Source organism: Moschus berezovskii, chromosome 22 (assembly GCF_049115385.1).
Source record: "Moschus berezovskii isolate FMDL1 chromosome 22, NW_MosBer_1.0, whole genome shotgun sequence".
NCBI classification, from domain to species: Eukaryota; Metazoa; Chordata; class Mammalia; order Artiodactyla; family Moschidae; genus Moschus; species Moschus berezovskii.
In genome coordinates this window covers 37362161-37382825 of record NC_142481.1, presented here as the reverse complement: position 1 = coordinate 37382825, position 20665 = coordinate 37362161, and the positions used below count along the sequence as shown (strand labels likewise).

The 20665-nt window shown below is 44.2% G+C and overlaps 1 protein-coding gene across 2 annotated transcripts in view; it reads left to right on the top strand.

Annotated features, from left to right (window-relative positions):
• The first annotated feature begins 13662 nt into the window (after positions 1-13662).
• CFAP263 (cilia and flagella associated protein 263) overlaps positions 13663-20665 on the top strand; it is a 44788-nt gene continuing 37785 nt past the window's right edge. For both annotated transcript variants that reach the window (XM_055412644.2, XM_055412642.2), the window contains exon 1: positions 13663-13832. The gene's annotated coding sequence lies outside the window, so the exon portion shown is untranslated. The remainder of the gene's footprint in view (positions 13833-20665) is intronic.

Below are 20665 nucleotides of genomic sequence, written 5' to 3'. Positions count from 1 at the left end.
ATGTCCAACTCTTGCTATCCCATGAACTATAGCCCACCAGGTTCCTCTGTCCATGGGATTTCCCAAGTAAGAATACTGGAGTGGGTTGCCATTTCCTTCTCCAGGGGATATTCCTGACCCAGGCATCAAACCTGAATCTCTGCATTGTCAGGCGGGTTCTTTACCACTGAGCCACCGAGAAGCCTATTGTCCCCTTAACCTGAGGTGCTAACTCCACTCACTTGCTGATCATGGTGTGTGTGCTCAGTTGCTCAGTTGTGTCCAGCTCTTTGCAATCCCATGGACTGTAGCCTGCCAGACTCCTCTGTCCATGGAATTTTCCAGGCAAGAATACTAGAGTGGGTTGTCATTTCCTTCTCCAGAAGATCTTCCCAACCCAGAGATCGAAACAGAGTCTCCTGAGTCTTCTGAATTGGAAAGCGGATTCTTTACCACTGTGCCAACTGGTAAGCAATTATCATGGTAGTGTCTGCCAAATTTCTCCACTGTAAAGTCACTCTTTTTACCTTTTTAAGGGATACGTATTCTATAAGGAAGTGTTTTGAAAACTGTAATTATCCTGGTCCTCATCAGACTTTCCATTTGTTTCTTTATATCAATATGAAAGAAATGGCAACCCACACCAGAATTCTTACCTGGAGAATCCCATGGACTGTAGCCTGTCAGGCTCCTCTGTCCATGGGGTCGCAAGAGTTGGACACAACTTAGTGACTAAACCACCACCATTGGCATGAATTCATAACCCATAGATTCCTGTTTTATTCTATGAGTTATAACCAATTCTTGTCATTAATTATTTTGGTGTTCAGACTGTCCCTTTTTTGGCTAGTGGGAGTTCCTTCAAGCTGGTGCCTGTATCCTTTCGATGTTCCATCATCCTTTGAGCACTTCCTTATTTTTTGGCACCAAAAAAAATTGTTCCAAGTGCATCTTGTACTTTCCCCATCCCAGGCCAGGACACCTGGAATTTCTCCAAGGAGTCCTGATTCCTTTTAGTGGAAAAGACTGTTTAGAAACCAAGATCTGGGTGCAATGTATGCTCATTCTTTTTGGAATGAGCCTTCTCGGGTGGACTGAGCTATATAATATATATATGCTATATGTATGTAGAATGTGTGTGTATGTATGTGTGAGTATGTACATGAGTGCACTCACATCCACACACCTCATTTCCTTCTATATTTATTTCTCTCTATATCTGTATATATTAGAAACCATGAGCTAGGACTCCCCGCCTCCACTGCAGGGGGCATGGGTTGGATTCCTGGCCAGGGGAATTGAGATCCAGAAAGCATAAAACAAACAAACAAAAAGAATAAAGTAGAACATTTGTATGCAAAGCATTTAGCACAATGTGGATTTCTCCATAGCTCCAATTCCAGTCTAACACCAGAGAATCCATCCTAGTTTTCTCCCTCTCTCCATTCATAACCCTCTTTTCTGACAGCGGGCAACCTGGTACATGCAGGCCATTTTAGATGGAGGAGGGAGGCAACATTTACGCTGAGACATGAAGATGCTGGGAGTGTTGTAGGCAGAACGCTGCAGTCCTTGTGAGCAGAAGTCCACGGGTGTGTCTGAGGAGCAGCTGGAATCCTGTAGATGAGTCAGTAAGCAGATGGCATCTGCCAGGTAAGAGGGCCTAGTTCAGGTAGCAGCACCCTGCATGGTAAAGACTTCAATTTTTATAGTAACTGAGATAGGAAGTCATTGGAGCATTCTGAATGCAGGAGAGGAATCTTTTTAAAAGGGTTACTGTGACCGAAAATATGGAAGCCGGGAGACCAATAAACCAATGGGTGAGCTATGGGGCCAGGAAAGTGGTGAGGAAGGGTCAGATTCCAGAATCATTTTTCAGGGGGAACCAATGGAATCTGCTAAAAATCAGATGTGACACGTGGGGTGAGAGATCGGTGGTGGCATTTGGTGCTCCGTAAGTGCTTGGAGAAGGAAATGGCAACCCACTGCAGTGTTCTTGCCTGGAGAATCCCAGGGACGGGGGAGCCTCGTGGGCTGCCATCTATGGGATCACACAGAGTTGGACACGACTGAAGTGCCTTAGCAGCAGCAGCAGCAGCAGCAGCAGCAAGTGCTTGTTAGCAAACAAATCAGTAGTAACCTCTCTTGGTGGTCCAGTGGTTAGGACTTCCTGACTCCATTGCAGGGGGCATGGGTTGGATTCCTGGTCAGGAGAATTGAGAGCCCGAAAGCATAAAACAAAACAAAAAAAAGAATAAAGTAGAACATTTGTATGCAAAGCGCTTAGCACAACGTGGAACATATAATAAACTAATCATGATCACTGTTTATCAGTTGATGAATGGAGGGGAAAACTTACCCAGGAGGATTCTTATTCCAACTCTGGCCCCATCCTAACCTCCGGCAACCTTACCCCTTGAGCAGAGCTACCCCTTTCAAGCTGTCCCTCCCCAACCCTTCCCAGTGAGTCAAAACTCCCACTTCCTCTGAGCCCTGACTCTGCAGGATGTGGGTGAGCATCTGATAAACTAATTCACAATAAGGTATTGACATCTAGCAAGATGCCTGCTCCTCCCAGAAGCATTCACATTTTCTAAAAGGTGGCAATTTACTTACTTAGCACTGGGTAAGGGTGGAGTCTCTGACAGTGTGGCAGGGTGTTGAAGGAGGTCATTTTGTTCTGGCCAGTACTCAAAGGACAGCTTATAGAGGTCAGGGGTTTCCTTGAAGGGATTCAGCCCAGGGCCAGACTGCATTCCTCCCCTCTTTTGCCTCCCACAACAACGTGGGTATTTCCCACCTCCATTTAGCGCAAGAACACCATCCACACTTGGCTAGAAGACCACGAGTTCTAGGTGCTTTCCCCAAGATGGTCAGGGCTTGGTTTAGCTGCCCTGGCCCTTTGGGAGGCCCCAACTGTGGGATGGCTCAGCAGGGTAGTCTTCACTCATCCATCAGGTTCCTCTCCCCAAGAGAGACTTAAACCTTGAGGTCACTGGGCTGAAGTCCTGATTGTTTGCAAAATTGGTTTCTGAGCAAGGCTGGTTTAAGAGGCCAGACCACAAAAGCACAATGAGGTACCATTTCAGAACCATTGGTGAAACCGTGAATAATCAGAGTTCAATCCATTACACCTGCAACTTGCCTTCACCAATCAAGGTAATTTGTTGCTACAAAATCCCTTGCATGTCATTCAAGTTGCACGTAGCCCAAATAATAAGATTTTTGCTGGAGTTGTTTCCTAGGAACTTGGAGTCAGCTGTGTCTAGTTAGAGCTGAGCAGGTTAAGACTGGATGGGACTGTTAGGGGAAGCACACTGATTGAAACCACCCACCCTGGCCAGGCACCATGGTAACTATTTGCATAAGTTGTTTTAAGACAGGAGGTCCTGGTAAGGAACATGGAACTAATAAGCCTCCATTAACCGGAAAAGTGAAAAGTTCGGGAAAGGTCAAAAGGACACACCACGTGTCCGACCACCTCCCAGAATCCTTCTCTCTGGCATCCATCCTGGCTGAACAAGGCCTGCACCACCAGGAAGGACTCTGAGTCAGAATGATTGGCTAAGGACAACCCGGAAACTAACCCCATCACCATAAAACCCGAGACTGCAAGCCATGCGGCACAGCTGTTCTCCTGAGTTCCCTTACCCTGCTGCTCTCCACCGGGTGCCCTTTCCCAATAAAATCTCTTGCTTTGTCAGCACATGTATCTCCTCAGACAATTCATTTCCGAGTGTTAGACAAGAGCCCAGTTTTGGGCCCTGGAAGGGGTTCCCCTTCCGCAACAGGACCACCGATCCTCCAACTGAGCACACGCGAGTGTCTGCTCAGTGACATTTTGATGTCGGATGGCTGAAAATTCCACCCTTAGATCATGTTAAGTGCCTCCATATTTTTTCTTTTTATTTATGTTTTCTTTTCCATTATGGTTTATTACAGAATATTGAATATAGTTTCCTGGGCTTTACAATAGGATTTTGTTGTTTATGCATTCTAAATATGATTGTTTGCGTCTGCTCATCCCAAACTCCCAATCCAGTTCTCCTCGTACCCTCTAAACACCTCTATCTTTGAACATGCATCCCACGAAGAAGCGTGTAGCTCAGGTAGATCTGCACAGAACACCAATTACCTCACCTTTTCCCTTCCTCTTTTCCCTGTTCCATTCATGGGGTCGCGGAGAGTCGGACACGACTGAGCGACTGAACTGAACTGAACTGAACTGAAGACCGACCTGATACTTTATCCCATAAATATCCTAAGCCCGTCTCCGGTGAGGAGGCAGATTTGACACTTGTTCTCCCATCTCTTTGCTTGGCTACCTCATAAATAAACCCTTTCTTTGTGGCAAAACTCGGTGTCTCAGTGTTTGGCTTATTGCATGCTGGGCAAATGAACCTGGCTAGGTAATACTGCTGCTGCTGCTGCTAAGTCGCATCAGTCGTGTCCGACTCTGTGCGACCCCAAAGACAGCAGCCCACCAGGCTCCCCCTTCCCTGGGATTCTCCAGGCAAGAACACTGGAGTGGGTTGCCATTTCTTTCTCCAATGCATGAAAGTGAAAAGCAAAAGTGAAGTCGCTCAGTCGTGTCCGACTCTCAGCGACCCCATGGACTGTAGGCTACCATGCTCCTCCGACCATGGGATTTCCCAGGCAAGAGTACTGGAGTGGGGTGCCATTGCCTTCTCCGTAGGTAATACTAGGATGGCTTTAATCAAAAAGACTGATAATAACAAGTGTTGACAAGGATGTGGAGAAATCAGAACCCTCCTACACTGCTGGTGGGAATGTGAAGTGCTCCAGCCACTTGGGAAAACAGCTTGGAAGCTCCTAAATATGTCAGGTAAAAAGTTACCATATGTTCCAGAAATCATACCTCCAGGCATATGCTGGAGAGAAATGGAAACATGTGTCCACAAAAAAACTTGTAGCATTTTTCATAAGATCCAAAATATGGAAACAATTCATGTTCATCAACAGATTAAAATGTGATCTGTCTCTCCAATGGAATACAATTTGGCAATGAAAAGGAATGATGCTCTGACACAGGGTGTGACATGGATGGACCTTGGAAATACAATGCCAAATTAAAGGAACCAGACACAAAAAAACTCACAGGTTTTATGATTCCATTTACAGAAAATGTCCAGACTAGGCAACTACATAGAGATAGAATGCAGACTACCGTGTGCCAGGAGCTGGGCGGTCATGGGGAGTGGTTGCTAATAGGTATAGGGTTTCTTTGTGGGGTGATAAAAATGGCTTAAAACAATGCACAATTCTGTGAATAAACCAAAAACCATAGAATTATATACTTTTTAAATTTTTGTGGCCATACCATTTTTTTGGGTTGTAGAATCATAGTTCCCTGACTGGAGATCAGAACTGTGCCCTCTGCAGTGGAAACATGGAGTCTTAACCACTGGAGAGGGAAGTTCCTGGAATTGTACACTCTAAATAAGTATATAATAAGTAAGTTATATTTTAGTAAAGCAGTTTTATATATGTATATTTATCTCTTACTTTTTTATTTTTTATATTATGAAGGTATAACACATTTACAGAAGACTTGGAAAATATAGAACAAAGTTTAGTTCCACTATACATTACAATTATTTTTTGAAGTAGATAAATGAAGAGTTTTAGGTGGAGTTTCAATATCAAACTCTCAACAATTAATGGAATGAATATACAGAATCATAAAAGGATATAGTAGACCTTAAAAGCACCATGAGCCAATTCAACATTATTAAGATCTATACAATTTTCACACAATAGGCTACAAATTATATTCAAGTTCCTACAGACCATAGACTAAGAGACACTGAAACATATCCAGGGACATAAAACAAGGGGCAAAAATGTCATGGTCTAAAGGCATTGGAATCATACAGAGTCTGTTCTCATATAACTGTGGAATTATGTTAGAAATCAATGTCAAAAGATATCTGAAAATAACATCTATAGATATATTTTTAATGCAAGTAAGAAAGGAAGAAGAAGGAATTCTCTGGCAGTTTAGCAGTTAGGACTCCGTGCTTTTCACTAGCAGGGTCCAGGTTCCATCCTTGATCAGGAAAAACTAAGATCCCACAAATCCCACAGGGTGGCCTAAAAAAAAAAGAAAAAAAAATCAGCATATTAAATCAAAGTATAGGATGACATATTAAAGAAAAAGAAGGGAAGAAGAAAGAGAGAGAGGGAAAGAAAGGAAGGAGCGAGTCATATTGACTAGGAAATCTTGCCATATACAGTAGCTCACTGGAAATACCCAGGTCCCTGGGGACTGGTCTTACCTTTCTAGAATGTGGGTGAATAGGAGGAAGATGAGAGATTCCAAGGGGACCAAAGAATCCATGGCCACTTTCCCTTAGGGAAATACTGTGCAGGATTTGCTTGGGGAACCAGAGTAAAGAATAGGGATATTAAGAAAAATTACCCCAAACTCGGAAATCGAGCAAAAGGAGGACTACGTCTCCTTTCAGCTCATGCTGGAGCATTATCTAACTGACCACCTCTGAATTATTCCACTATCTGGGAGATGCCCCTTTGTTCAATTTAAACCTTCCTGTTGCTTGGAGTCCATGTTTTATAAAGTTGTTTGTTAACTTGTAGAATTCAGTAGAGATGCAAATAATTTTTGCCTGGTAGAAAAGATAACCCCAAAGGTCACAGTTTTATTGCCCTGTAGAATAGTGATTAATGGTGTCTCTAACCAGTAAACTGATTTTAGCATGTCTTTTCTTATGGACTAGATAACCCCTTTTAGTCTGATTGCTCTTTGAACCATCCGCTGTTTCCCTCACTAACAAATTCCCCATGCTGCTGTTTCCCTCATTAACAAATTCAACATATCTTGCGTGCAGCTCATTTGTATGAGTTGGGTTTTGAATGTTCTTAAAGTTATACTTTAACAGGGAACAGAGGTCATATTCTGTATTTTAAAAATGATATGGACAAGTGGTCACCTTAATCAGTATAAACCCATCAGAATTTGAATAGTAAGGAGTAGTTCTCTGGATGTAGGAGCAGAGAGTGATTGCAAAGCACTTTTAAAAAATTATTTATTAATATTTGGCTGTGCTGGGTCTTAATTGCAGTACATGAGATCTAGTTCCCTGACCAGGAGAAGGGTGTAAGGATAACCACCAAAACTATGTTATCAGTGTATCTGAGGGAGCCTAAAGGGAAAATTTTAATTTTCTTCCCTGGGTTTTTCTGTATCTTTCAACTTTCAGTCATAAATATGTATTACATTTGAGTTTCTCAAAGTTATTTAAAAGAAAACCCACAAATAAACTTGATAGAAAAAAAATTGGGAATAAATGAAGAGAAATTCACCCTTTATCTGGGCACCCAGGAGAATGGCAGGCTGAGAATATACATTCTCTCCTTGGAAAAACTCCAATACTTTGGCCACGTGATGTGAAGAGCCTGGTGCTGGGAAAGATTGAAGGCAGGAGGAGAAGGGGGCAACAGTGGACAAGATGGTTGGATGGCATCACTGACTCAGTGGTCATGAGTTTGAGCAAACTCCGGGAGATGGTGAAGGACAGGGAAGCCTGGCGTGCTGCAGTCCATGGGGTCGCAAACAGTTGGACGTGACTGAGCGACTGAACAATAACAACCTCAAAAATCATAAATAACTGGTTTTACCAGAAACAAAGGAAGCAGAAACAACTAAGTGGGTCACTTGTTGCTAAGAGAACTTCAGATCGGTTTTGAGCTGAGGGTGATTTTGCCCCAGGGAACATTAGGCAAAGTATGGAGACATTTCTGTTTGTCACAACTGGGTGTGTGTGTGTGTGTGTGTGGAGAAATGCTGCTGGCACCTAGTGGGCAGGGGCCAAGGATGCTGTGAAATATCCTCCAACTCACAGACCTGCCCACAACTAAGAATTCTCTGATTATAACTGGAATCATGCCAAAACTGAGAAATCCTGGTTTTTTTAACAAAAAACCCAGCCACTGCAATGAGAAGCTCTCACAGCTCAACTGGAGAGTAGTCCCTGCTCTCTGCAACTAGAGAAAGCCCACGTTCAGCAACAAAGACCCAGCACAACCACCGCCCCCCCTTCCCATCCCGAAAAGCTCACTGGGTGCAGTTAGAGTTGAGAACCATTGCTTGGCAAGAAAAAATACTTCCACAGTCACAGTAAACAGAAAGTACTGACTTAACCAGAAAATTGTCATGCAACTATATGGGAAGGACAGGGAGAAGGGAGGCAAGTAGGTAGGTCGGGTGCGTATAAAGCAAGAAATCTGTGTCTACCACCATAGGAAGGCAGCAGATCATGTTGATAAGTCAGGAAAGAGAACATAAGCATCTTGTTTAGAAATATGCAGGTAAACACCAGAAAAACAGCTGAAAGAGAAGTAAGTCATTTTCTCAGAAGCGCGGGACTCCGGAACAGCAGGTTTGCTGGGGGGGCAGTGGGGTAGGGAATGCTTAATGACTTTTGCTATAAGGTGGCGCTAGTGGTAAAGAATTCACCTGCCAATGCAGGGGGAGACACAAGGGACATGGGTTTGATCCTGGGTTGGGAAGATCCTCTGAAGGAGGAAACTGCTGCCCACTCCAGCATCCTTGCCTGAAAAATTCCATGGACAGAGGAGCCTGGTGGACTACAGTCCATGGAGTCGCAAAGCGTCGGACATGACTGAGCACAGCACAGGTAAACATTGTTTCGTGGTTCAGTCACTAAGTCGTGACTGACTCTGTGATCCCCTGGCCTGGAAATCCCAGGCTTCCCTGTTCTTCACTATCTCCCGGAGTTTGCCCACTCACGCGCATTGAGCTGGTAATGCCATCCAACCATCTCATCCTTTGTTATTTAATTTTTAATATCATTAACATGCATGAATCAGATCAAAATTTTTTAAAATAACTTTTATAAAGGGACAGAAGAAAAAATTGGGAGCCACCCAAGTATCCATGTATAAGAAGAGGATAAATGAATTGTGATATATCATTGACTGGACTGCAAGAACAAGATAGCTGGGGAGGTCCTGACATGGCTGGGTCTTCAAGACTCAGCATGACTGTGATTAGCAAAGACTAAGTATGATATGCCAGCATTTATGTAAAACACATGCACACAAAATAGAGCTATGTATTTCCCATAAGAATAGAAATATGTACAAATAAAAGCACAAAGAGAAAAGTAGTGAAGAATACACTTGGAAGAGGTAACAGGCATAACACCTGGGCCATGCAGAGTGGACTCAGATGGGGGATACAATTCAAGGCAGATTTTGTTCTGTTTCTTCTCTTTTTCTCAAAGAAGGTAAAATTTTGTTACTTGTAAATTTTAAAAGTTGAATATACATTAAGAGAATAAGAAAATAAGCCATAGGATGGGAGAAAATACTTACAAAAGACACATCTGATAAAGCAATGTTATCCAAAATTTATAGAGATTCATATCTACTGCAGCATTATTTACAATAGCCAAGACATGGAAATGATCTAGGTATCCATCAACAGACTAATGGATAAAGAAAATGTGATATATATATGTATATGTGTGTGTTACGCAGTCGTGTCCAACTCTTTGTGACCCTGTGGACTGTAGCCCACCAGGCTCCTCTGTCCATGGGATTCTCCAGGCAAGAATACTGCAGTGGGTTGCCATTTCCTTCTCCACATATATGTATATATATACATATGAATACTATTTTATTCTTGTTCAAAAAACCCCACAAAATATACAAAGAACTCTTCAGTTCAGTCACTCAGTCGTGTCCAACTCTTTGCGACACCGTGAATCACAGCACGCCAGGCCTCCCTGTCCAACACCAACTCCCGGAGTTCACTCAAACTCATGTCCATCGAGTCGGTGATGCCATCCAGCCACCTCATTCTCTGTTGTCCCCTTCTCCTCCCACCCCCAATCCCTCCCAGCATCAGAGTCTTTTCCAGTGAGTCAGCTCGTCACATGAGGTGGCCAAAGTATTGGAGTTTCAGCTTTATCATCAGTCCTTCCAATGAACACCCAGGATTGATCTCCTTTAGAATGGACTGGTTGGATCTCCTTGCAGTCCAAGGGACTCTCAAGAGTCTTCTCCAACACCACAGTTCAAAAGCATCAATTCTTCGGCGATCAGCTTTCTTCACAGTCCAACTCTCACATCCATACATGACCACTGGAAAAACCATAGCCTTGACTAGACGGACACACTCAATAAGAAATCAAACAATGTGATTGAAAAAATGGGCCAGGGCTTCCCTGGTGGCTCAGTGGTAAAGAATCCGCCTGCCAATGCAGGAGACATGGGTTCAGCTTCTGCTCCGAGAAGATCCCACATGCTGTGGGGCAACTAAGGCCATTCTCCACAACTATTGAGCCTATGTTCTAGAGCCTGGGAGTCGAAACTACTGAAGCCCATGTGCCCTAGAAGTTGTGCTCTTCAATGGGAAAAGCCACCCTAATGAAAAGCATGAGAACTGCAACTAGAGGGTAGCCCCTGCTTGGCACAACTAGAGAAAAGTCTGTATAGCAACAAAAACCCAGCAGAGCCAAAAATAAGTAAATAAATAAAACTATAAAAAGAAAAATGGGCCAAAGACCTTAACAGGCGTCTCACGAAAGAAGGCATACAGATGACAAACAAACATATGAAAAGATACTCTACGCTGTATGTCATCAAGGAAATGCAAGTTAAAACTCTGAGATCTCATCACACACCTATTGGAATGGCCCACACCTGAACACTGACAGCATCAAGTTCTGGAGACAATGTGGGTTAACAGGAAACCCTCATTCACGGCTGATGACATTGCAAAACGGTGCAGCTACTTTGGAATACAATTTAGTGGTCTCTTACAAAACGAAACATACTCTTACATATGATTCAGCAAGCACACTCCAAAACCTGCACACAGATGTTTATAGCAGCCTTATTCATTATTGCCAAAACATGGAAGCAACTAAGATGTCCTTCAGTGGGTGAATGGTGAAATAAACTGTGGTACGTCCAAACGATGGAATGTTCTTCGGTGTTGAAAACCCTGAGCAATCTAGGCATGAATATATATGAGAGAACTTTAAATGAATATTACTAAGTGAAAGAAACCAATCTGAAAGGGCTATGTACTATAGGATTCTACCTGTAAGACATTCTGGAAGACGCAAAGCTATGCAGACAGTAAAGGGAGTGGTTGCCAGGGATTGGAAAGAAGGGTGAATAGGCAGAGTTCAGAGGACTTTTAAAATTTCATTTATTTATTTTTAAATATTTATTTATCCATTTGACTGGGCCGGTTTCCAGTCAAGGCAGGCAGGTATCTTTGATCTTCACTGTAGCCTGCGGGATCTATACTTGTGGCATGTGGAATCTAGTTCCCTGACCAGGGATCCAACTCCAGCCTCCTGCTTTGGGAGTGTGGAGTCTTAGCCACTAGACCAGCAAGGAAGTCCCGAACATTGTAAATTTTTTAAAATGTTGTAATAAATAGGCATCACCGACTCTGTGGACATGAGTTTGAGTGTACTCCGGGAGTTGGTGATGGACAGGGAGGCCTGGCGTGCTGTGATTCATGGGGTCGCGGAGAGTCGGACACGACTGAGCGACTGAACTGAACTGAACTGAACTGAATGAATAAAATTGCATATGTATTATATAGCATCTGGAATGTCCCACACCAAGCTGTTAATAAGTGGTTTCCTTTGGAGCCTGGCTTGAGAAGGAGGGCAGGGAGAGAGAGAAAACTTTCTCTTTTTCCTCTGTGTCTTTCAGTAATAATAGTTTGACTGTGATCATCTGAATGGCTTCTGAGTAGAATGGGTTCCGGGGTCCTGGTAGTCCCGGCTGGCCTGTGTCTCTGGCTTTTGACACTGAAGGGTGGTGAGGGTTCCAGCTTGGCCAGGGTGGGGCGGGCTCTGGGGGGATCTGGTAGAACCAGCTGTGACATCAGATGGGCACGTTGACAGAGTGACTCACTGTTCAGGATGGGTGGAGGTGACTCCCTCCTCTCCTGGCCTGCAAGCCGCCCCTGGGGCTGCAGCCTACAGAGTGCCCTGTTTCAGCCATCCTAAAGGAGGAGTCCTTTACAAATCAATAGAAACAAGGGACCATTTCAATCTGGGCCTTTTCACAAAGCTCTCTTGAGTCAGTCCAGGATGGGGTCGAGGGTAGAGGTTGTGCAAGATTCATTGATTAAAGCAAAGGATGAAGAGGAGGGTTAGAGGGGTGCTGGGAAAGAGCCTTAAAATAGGGATCTGGGAACCCCTTGGGCCTCTGTGGGGGGCGAGTTTGGGCTAATGAAAGGATTTTGTCATCCATTGAGCTTCATTAATGACTTAAAAAAAGTTTTTTTTGACCATGTAACATGTGGAATCTTAGCTCCCTGACCAGGGATTGAACCCATGTCCCCTGCATTGAAAGCACAGAGTCTTAACCACTGGGCCACCAGGGAGACCCCTAGTGACCTTTTATTTAAAAGACCTTGTAAGTATAGTTATTTTCTTATTTGGCTTCAGGGCCACCTATGAGGTAGAAGGAACTGGTATAAATATGTCCATTTCTCAGATGAGGAAACCGAGGCCTGGTGAGATCAGACCATTTATCTGAGAGGCAGGTTGGTAGCTGAGGGCAGTGTCCTCTCAGCCTGGTCCATCGCCTCTCCTTGCCTCCCGGTACAGGAGGTTACCTCTGAGGGCACACAGAGAGAGGCTGGCAGAGGACTGAGATCATTTGTGGGCAAATGGGAAACAAACAGAACCACATGGAAGAAGGAAGGAGGCACCTACCCTAGATGTTCCCAACACAGAGCAGAGAACTCCCGACGTCAGCAGTCCCTCCCTACAGCCATCGATTCTGCCAGCAACCTTTGGGGGAGGCGGGCAATGTCTCTTCACTTCAAGGGAGGCTCAGCGAGACTGAGTAACTGGTTCAGGTCACACGGCTAGTGGGAGATAGAAGAGGGAGGGGGATGGTTGGCTTTGGACCCCAGATCCAGTCCCCCCTCCTCCTCCTGTCATTCAGGGGGACTCAGAGGACAGGGGCTGAAAGCAAGACTGAGGGAAATCCTGATTTACAGACTGACACCCCCAGGTTACTTTGAGGTTTACGAAGCATTATGACACTCACATCTTTATCACACTGCCTGTCCCTTCTTTCGTGGTTGAATAGGACAGACTTCACGTGTGCATCGGCAGGACACAGGTGACACATTCAACTGGGTCACTGAGGAGAGGGTAATCAGTTCTCTTCATTAAGGGGAAGGCAGGATGTAGGGAAACCAGCAAGAACTGGCGCTGGCCCTGCACCGGCAGGGAGCTGTCATCTCCTGTAGCCTGAGGGGCGAGGAGAGGGAGTGATGACTAGACCCAGGAGGAGGGGCGCTATATGAAGATGGGACAGGGAACCTTCAGTGGAGACACACAGACAGCCCACTCTGACCTGGAAGAGAAGCTGGAAAAATACACATCCTGACTCTACCTGCTCTGTGCCCTCCAGTCTCCTGTCTGTGCCTTCGATTTGCTGAGCCCAACCCCAACCCAGAAGGCAGGAGAGCCTGATTCTATAAGGCTACATGGGTCAGTCCCCCAGGGCACAGAGGGGGATGGAGAGGGTGGGGAGTGGCTATGGTGGGGGGGAGGGGGGGAGCAGTGTGGGGAGCAAATAGAAGAGATCTAGCACAGCATGTAATGCAAGCAGATCAATAGTCATCAGCCCCAGGGCCTTTGTTGGAGTTACTGGGTAAAAGTTCACTCTCTTTGCTGGAGTTGCTCAGCTGGTAGGATTTAAACCTGGTGCTGCTGATGATCTTGCTGCCACGTAAGAAGAGTGAAGATTCAGAACAAAGCCAACATAGAGGAAAATTAAGGCCAGAAGAGATGGAAGAGGTCGGTATCTTGATGGCATAATTGTGTCCCTGGATCCAGCCATGCCTGAAGGTGGGAAACACCCTTAGGGCCAATGGATTTTGTTTTGTGTAAGCAGGTTGGAGTTGGGATTCTTTCACTTGTACCAGAAAGGGTTCTGACTGATACACAGCTGCCTGCAGGCACTCAGGGATGAAGGCAGCTCAGAGTGGAGATCTTCCTGGGCCATGCGAGATAGTTTGTGAGCACCACTCGTAGGGGGCAGGGAATAAAAGATTGAGAAGTTGTCTCTAAGGGCAGCAGCCTCTGTGCGAAGTCTTGACAATCACCAACATCTTGTGTAATCATACTCCCACTTGCCAGCTGCAGTTCTATGTGCTTGACATACATCAAATGGTGCCACCTTCTCCAAAATCCTCTGTGGGTGGTACATGCCCATTTTACAGATGAGAAAACTGAGGCATAGAGATACTAAGTCACTTGCAAAGACAGGATTTGAAACCAGGATATCCGACTTGTCCTTTTATTTTTTTAGCCACACCGTGTAGCTTGTGGGATTTTAGTTTCCTGACCAGGGATGGAACCCATGCCACCTGCAGTGTAAGTGTGGAGTCCTAACCACTGGATCTGCCTGGCCCTTCTTAACCACCTTCCCCACCCCACTGTCCTAAAACTTCCCCAAAGAAAACAGAGTAAAATCCCAATATATCAAGATATAAGAGAGATATTAGCAAAGTTGCTCTGAGGGTGGGAGTCAAGATCGGGGTTCAGAGAAGACAGAGCTGCGCTGAAACTCACCATCACTGTGGAATTCTCCTTTCCTCTTCATTTGAGCACCATAGTAGAGGGCTATTAGGAGTACGCTGGGGAGGTAGAGAAGTAATTTAGACCCATATTCAGGAAAAACCTCACATGTAAACTTTTGGTGTAACGGTCTAATATGGATACAATTATATGTGCATCATATTCTTTTTTAAAAAACTATTGATTTGTTAAATGTAAACACTTAAACACCCACTGCAATATGTACAACCCCCACCCCCCTTTTTGGACATTTTTTCTCCTCCTCCTTTTCCTTGTTCTTCTCCTTCTTCCCTTTAAAGATTGAAGGATGAATTGTCTTCTAAAAGAAACTAGGGCTATTTGGAGAAATGGCTGTTTCTAGATTTGGGTAAGGGAAATGTAGATGAACATCTAGCTTGCAGGAACTAAGCAACCACACAGAAAATGGTGCAGATATGTAAAAAGGATGAAAGAACCAGTTTGAAGGGACTCCCACTGGCCAAATTTGGGATAATTTGAGCATTAAATTAAATAATGAGAGTAAGGGATTACAAATCATAGAATAAAATAAAAATTCATAGGTCCATACAGATATAAATAAATAAAGTACAAGCTTGACTAATAAGTGTAAGATTCCTAAGATTAGAAAAATCACCATTTGGCAGCTGTCTCTGTAACAATTTATTCAGGCAAGAATTACCAGTGATGGTAGGTGAAAGTACGAAGAGAAATAGAGTATTTACAGACATAAATTATCTCTCCACAAAATGCTTATAAAGGACAGAGAAATCCAGTAACCTTAAAGCAGAGAAACCTGGCAGGCACCACCTAAGTCAAGTGATCAAAGTTGAAATCAGTTCAGTTCAGTTCAGTCACTCAGTTGTGTCCGACTCTTTGCAACCCCATGAATCACAGCATGCCAGGCCTCCCTGTCCATCACCAACTCCCGGAGTTCACTCAAACTCATGTCCACAGAGTCGGTGATGCCATCCAGCCATCTCATTCTCTGTCATCCCCTTCTCCTCCCGCCCCCAACCTTTCCTAGCATCAGAGTCTTTTCCAGTGAGTCAACTCTTCGCATGAGGTGGCCAAAGTATTGCAGTTTCAGCTTTAGCATCAGTCCTTCCAATGAACACCCAGGATTGATCTCCTTTAGAATGGACTGGTTGGATCTCCTTGCAGTCAAAGGGACTCTCAAGAGTCTTCTCCAACACCACAGTTCAAAAGCATCAATTCTTCGGTGCTCAGCTTTCTTCACAGTCCAACTCTCACATCCATACATGACCACGGGAAAAACCATAGCCTTGACTAGATGGACCTTTGTTGGCAAAGTAATGTCTCTGCTTTTTAATATACTATCAAGGTTGGTCATAACTTTCCTTCCAAGGAGCAAGCGTCTTTTAATTTCATGGCTGCAATCAGCATCTGCAGTGATTTTGGAGCCCAAAAAGTAAAGTCTGACACTGTTTCCACTCTTTTTCCATCTATTTCCCATGAAGTGATGGGACCAGATGCCAGGATCTTTGTTTTCTGAATGTTGAGCTTCAAGCCAACCTTTTCACTCTCCTCTTTCACTTTCCTCAAGAGGCTTTTGAGTTCCTCTTCACTTTCTGCCATAAGGGTGGTGTCATCTGCATATCTGAGGTTATTGATATTTCTCCCAGCAATCTTGATTCCAGCTTGTGCTTCTTCCAGCCCAGCGTTCCTCATGATGTACTCTGCATATAAGTTAAATAAGCAAGGTGACAATATACAGCCTTGACGTACTCCTTTTCCTATTTGGAACCAGTCTGTTGTTCCATGTCCAGTTCTGACTGTTGCTTCCTGACCTGCATACAGGTTTCTTAAGAGGCAGGTCAGGTGGTCTGGTATTCCCATCTCTTTCAGAATGTTCCACAGTTTATTGTGATCCACACAGTCAAAGGCTTTGGCATAGTCAATGAAGCAGAAATAGATGTTTTTCTGGAACTCTCTTGCTTTCTCCATGATCCAGTGGATGTTGGCAATATGATCTCTGGTGCCTCCGCCTTTTCTAAAACCTGCTTGAACATCTGGGAGTTCACAGTTCACATATTGCTGAAGCCTGGCTTGGAGAATTTTGAGCATGACTTTACTAGCGTGTGAGATGAGTGCAATTATGCGGTAGTTTGAGCATTCTTTGGCGTTGCCTTTCTTTGGGATTGGAATGAAGACTGACCTTTTCCAGTCCTGTGGCCCCTGCTGAGTTTTCCAAATTTGCTGGCATATTGAGTGCAGCACTTTCACAGCCTCATCTTTCAGGATTTGAAATAGCTCAACTGGAATTCCATCACCTCCACTAGCTTTGTTCGTAGTGATGCTTTCTAAGGCCCACTTGACTTCACATTCCAAGATGTCTGGCTCTAGGTCAGTGATCACGTTATCGTGACTATCTTGGTCGTGAAGATCTTTTTTGTATAGTTCTTCTGTGTATTCTTGCCACCTCTTCTTAATATCTTCTGCTTCTGTTAGGTCCATACCATTTCTGTCCTTTATCAAGCCCATCTTTGCATGAAATGTTCCCTTGGAATCTCTAATTTTCTTGAAGAGATCTCTTGTTTTTCCTATTCTGTTGTTTTCCTCTATTTCTTTGCATTGATCACTGAGGAAGGCTTTCTAATCTCTCCTTGCTCTTCTTTGGAACTCTGCATTCAGATGCTTATATCTTTCCTTTTCTCTTTCTCTCTTTCCTTTTCGCTTCTCTCCTTTTCACACACTCTCAAATGCCTCCTGACACATTGTACTGAGAATGGAGTGTCATTTCTGTGGTTTTCCAGTCCAAGGTATAGAACCTGAATCTAATCATGGCGAAACACCATACAAGTCCAAATTGAGGAGCACAGATCAAAATAATTGGCCTTGACTCTTTATAAATGTCAAGGTCACAAAAGACAAAGACCAAGAAACTGTTCCGATCAGAGGAAGCTGAAGACACATGACCACTAAATGCCGTTCTGGGCCAGAAGAGTTCACGGGTCTATTTTACTGGAAAGACACAGTGAGGCGACCGACAAAAATTTAAATAAGATCTCTGTATTAGGTAACAGTATGAACTCAAGGTCAATGTTTTGATTAACATTATCTTATAGGATAATATCCTGGCTTTTAGGAAACACACCCTGAAATATTTAGGGATAAAGAAGCATATGGGGTCTGTAACTACTCTCAAACATTTCAAGAAAAATGTTCGGGTAAGAAAAATATAGATGAACGTCTACTTTGTTTTATGTATATATTTATATGGAGAGAGGGGGTTCCCTGATAGCTCAGTTGGTAAAGAATCCTCCTGCAATGCAGGATACACCGGTTTGATTCCTGGGTCAGGAAGATTCCCTGGAGAAGGGATAGGCTACCCACTCCAGTATTCTTGGGTTTCCCTTGTGGCTCAGATGATAAAAATTCCGCCTGCAGTGCAGATCACCTGGGTTCGATCCCTGGGGTGGAAAGATCCCCTGGAGAAGGGAAAGGCTACTCACTCCAGTATTCTGGCCTGGAGAATTCCATGGACTATATAGTCCATGGGGTCGCAAAGAGTTGGACACAACTGAGTGACTTTCACTTTCACATGGAGAAGAAAGGTGAATGATGAAGAAAACGTAGTGAAATGTTAATATTTGGAGGAGGTAGAAAATCTGGGCAAAAGGTGTATGATAATTTTCAATTATATTTTGCAACTGAATTTATTTCAAAATCAAAATTTAAAAATAGCGCAATGTTGGGATTTCCCTGGTAATCCAGTTGTTAAAATTCTGTGCTTCCACTGCAGGGGGCACAAGTTTGATCCCTGGCGGGGGAACAAAGGTCCCAAATGCCTTGAAATGTGACCAAAATAATAATAATAATAATAATCATAGTGCTGTATTAAAAATATACCTCATAGAGTGGGATTATTACTGTGATCCCCAAATGGGTAATTTATGATCCGAGGCTAGCATCTGGGATAACATAGGCAAATTCATCAAAAATACTATTTTATTAGATAAAATAAGTTCATTGTTGGTTTGTTAAATCCGAAGGTTATAATTTGTTTTCAGTCCATTCAGTTCAGTTCAGTTTAGTCGCTCAGTCATGTCCAACTCTTTGCGACCCCATGAATCACAGCACATTACTAATCATAAATTAGAAAGTACATAATTGAAAAAACTTAAAAGGTAGTGTACATGCAATAAAGTACAATTTTATATTGTGCTCTGTGTGTGCTAAGTCGCTTCAGTCATGTCTGACTCTTTGTGACCCTGTGGACCCATAGCCCGTGAGGCTCCTCTGTCCACAGGATTCTCCAGGCAAAGAACACTGGAGTGGGTTGCCACGCCCTCCTCCAGGGGATCTTCCTGACCCAGGGATTGAACTCACATTTCTTGTCTCTTGCTTAAGCAGGCAGGTTCTCTGCCACTGGTGCCACCTGGGAATCCCACAATTTCATATTATACATCTGTAAATTTTGCAAGCTCGACTACTATTGATACTCACCCATTATTTAATCCTCTCAGGACCCTGACCAGGTGGGCATGATTATCTTTATTTTACAGAGAAGGAATCTGAGGAAGGTCACACACTAGCAAGGGGTAGGATCCAGATTCAAAACACTGTCTTTTGAATTCCAAAGCCAGTGTTTTTAAACACTCTGCTATGCAAATTATTGGGCTTCCCTGGTGGCTTAGAGGTTAAAGTGTCTGCCTGCAACCTGGGAGACCCAGGTTCGATCCCTGGGTTCGGAAGATCCCCTGGAGCAGAAAATGGCAACCCACTCCAGTATTCTTGCTTGGAGAATCCCATAGTTGGAGGAGCCTGGTAGACTACAGTCCATGGGGTCGCAAAGAGTCAGACACGACTGAGAGACTTCACTTTCACGCAAATTATTGAGGCTATTGTCATCAACAGACATCAATTGAGTACCAGCTACTTTAGCTCCTCATGCCTCAGTTTCCTCATCTGTAAAATAGGATCATAGTAGCACTTTTATTAAGACACTTCAAATGCTCAGAATAGTTCCTGTACACTCATGTGTGAATAATTATTAGTACCTACAAAGGTCTATCTAGTCAAGGCTATGGTTTTTCCAGTGGTCATGTATGGATGTGAGAGTTGGACTGTGAAGAAAGCTGATCACCAAAAATTGATGCTTTTGAACTGTGGTGTTGGAGAAGACTCTTGAGAGTCCCTTGGACTGCGAGGAGATCCAACAAGTCCATTCTAAAGGACATCAATCCTGGGTGTTCATTGGAAGGACTGATGCTAAAGCTGAAACTCCAATACTTGGCCACCTCATGCGAAGAGTTGACTCACTGGAAAAGACTCTGATGCTGGGAGGGATTGGGGGCAGAAGGAGAAGGGGACGACAGAGAATGAGATGGCTGGATGGCATCACTGACTCTGTGGACATGAGTTTGAGTGAACTCCGGGAGTTGGTGATGGACAGGGAGGCCTGGCGTGCTGTGATTCATGGGGTCACAAAGAGTCGGACATATCTGAGCAACTGAACTGAACTGAACTGAACTGATGCCTAAGGAACTGGGATCACCATGAGATCTAAGATGCTATTCGCTACTCCTAGGCTACTCCCCACAAAAGTGAACAGCCACTGGAAGCATCTCACATTGAGGACCAGCTTGTGGATATCTGGTCCAGGGAACCAGATAGAGAGACACCTTGGAGGGAGTGGCCTGGCCAGCAGGACACTGAGATAGGCCTGCTGACATCACTCTTCAGTCTGGAAGAGGCAACTGCCTTTGTTTGGCAGTAATCCTCATGGTGACTGACTCCCCAGGCAACCTAGCATATGTCTAACAGAACCCCCATCCCAACCCACAACAGATCTCATCTGTCACCGTCAGTGCCATGGTCTGGGTGAATGAGACGTGTCCTTCTGCCTGGAGATCTCCCCACTGGTCTTGCAGGGCCCTGCCAGGATCAGTCAGGATCCAACCAGAAGAGAAACCACTTCTAGCATCTGAAAAGCACATGACTGCAGGGACTTAGACACACACATGGTGAAAGAGTGGAGGGGAGCCAAAGACCACTGAGAGTTGGAAGTCATGGCCTCCTCACAGCTG